The 2,163-nt window shown below is 47.4% G+C and overlaps 1 pseudogene; it reads left to right on the top strand.

The window, feature by feature from the left end:
* Positions 1–469: 469 nt before the first annotated feature.
* On the top strand, positions 470–1,626 carry LOC148006802 (retinoic acid early-inducible protein 1-gamma-like; annotated as a pseudogene).
* The last annotated feature ends 537 nt before the right edge of the window (positions 1,627–2,163 follow it).

Consider the following 2,163-nt stretch of genomic DNA (forward strand, 5'->3'; position numbering starts at 1 on the left):
TAGGTTTCTGAAAAAAAAATCAATTATAAATAAGAAAAAAAAAGTTTCTATAGTAAAATACTATTTAATTTTAAATTGTAGTGCTCCCACAATCATGTCACAGCAAACTTGCCCAGGCTTCTCTGTCTTACCTGCTTACTTTTGCAGTCTCCTTCACAGAATAGCTATAGGGCATTGTGTCTCATTACCTGCTAGTGAAAGTCTGAGACACCAGGGGCCATAAGCATGCTGGCAAACAAAGACTTAAGGAGACAGATTGAGGCTTCAAACAGGTCACAGATAGAGATCTCTTCCTGAGAATGGATTCGGTGTATGGTTTAATGTGGGGGAAGCTGAGCTCTGATGGCCAACAGAGCTGTGTGACAGAGCCCAGTGGGAGCAGGGATGAGCACTGAGCTCACAGCTGGCAGCTTCCCTCTCCAGGACAACTGGGGCATTGCCTCAGGAGCTTCCCTCAACAGCGGGATCCATGTTGAATTTCCAAGGGTTCAATGATGCCTCCCTTCCCCGTGAGTGTTCAGATAGATTTTCATGCCCAGGAATATGGATGTTATCTGACATACTTTATACTTCAGTCCTTGATAGTAGACAATAAGTGTACTTTTGAGATAAGTCCTGCGGGTAACATGGTATGCATTGGGGTGAGGGGAGGGGTCCAACCAATGTGACCCAACGACTGTTCTCAAAGAACAGAAGATGCAGAGATGGTGGGCCTCTTGAATAGAGTCACCACTTTCTTACCTTTGCCCTTCAGAAGAATGCTTGGGGTCACAGGAACATGTGTCCTATGGCTTTGTGCTCCCACTTTGGAACTCACCTTCATGTTTCTCTCACAGATGTACACTCTCTTACTTGCAACTTGATCATCAAGTCTCCTACCAAAGCAGAACCTCTCTGGTATGAAATAACAGTGTTCAATGGATGGAACTGTTTTCCTTTCTTTTAATAACGTAAACAAGACCATGCCTTTGGGTAACCAGGAGAAGATGGCAAATGCCACTGAAGTGACCCAGTGGATAGACCTATTGGGCCAGGACTTAAGGGACAAGGTGTCTGAAATCATAGTGCACACTACCAAGTCCAGTGGTAAGTGTGGGACTGACTGCAGAGGCAGAGATGGTTGGCAAGAGAGGAGGGGCAGAGCCCATGGAGGAATGGGATGTGAGTGTCTTTGTGTGAAGGAGCTGAGCGCTTGTGGTACTGTGCAGGCCCAGGGTACACAGTGGATAAAAAGAGAAAATCGTGTGGCAAAGATACTGACACCTAAGCTTGTAGAGAAAGACTTGACCTCGAGGAGGTAACGAATGGATCAGAAGGGAAGAATGATGGTGTTGTATGGGACTTGCAGTTCACTGTACTTTATGGGTCACCATGCTTTCTAAGCTCAGCCATGGACAAATCATTAGTGCTTCCTGGGTATGAAGCATCAGGGAGAATTATTCCTTCATCTTGGACCTAAATACTATGAAGTGGAAACTGATTAATCCTGTACCAGAGGACATCATGAAAGAATGGAAAGATGATGAGACATTAATGAAACATCTGAATTTGTCCATAGTACAATGCAGTCAGAAATTCAATGAATTCGAGAGAGAGCTCACCGCCCAGACAGGTGGGCACTCCTGAGACTGCAGAGTGGAAGAGACCACCAATACTGCCCACACCTGCCCACATCACTGGCCCAAGAGGAAACTGTATACGGCCTCTGGGAACCAGAAGATAGGGGCACTGGAGCTGCAGGTCCCCTGTGCCCCAGACACCGCCAGAACCTGAAGGGACTGGATCAACAGTTCTCTGCACCCAAATCCCCTGGGAGGGAGAGCTAAACCTTCAGAGAGGGAGACACGCATGGGAAGCCAGAAGAGACTACACTCTGCCAACATTTCAGACTCCAGAGGAAAACACCAAACGCCATCCTGGACCCTGGTGCACCGTGGCTCCCGGAAAAGGCAGCACAATCCTCCTGGAAGCTGCCCTCGCAAAGAGCTCATAAGCAACACCCCACAAGCAAACTTGAGCCTCGGGACCACAGGTAAGACCAACTTTTCTGCTCCAAGTGACCTGCCTGGTGAACTCAGGACAAAGGCTCACAGGAACAGCTGAAGACCTGTAGACAGGAAAAATTGCACACCTGAAAGCAGAACACTCTGTTCCCATAACTGG

The sequence above is a fragment of the Rattus norvegicus genome, chromosome 1 (assembly GCF_021556685.1).
Source record: "Rattus norvegicus strain SHRSP/BbbUtx chromosome 1, alternate assembly SHRSP_T2T, whole genome shotgun sequence".
NCBI lineage: Eukaryota > Metazoa > Chordata > Mammalia > Rodentia > Muridae > Rattus > Rattus norvegicus.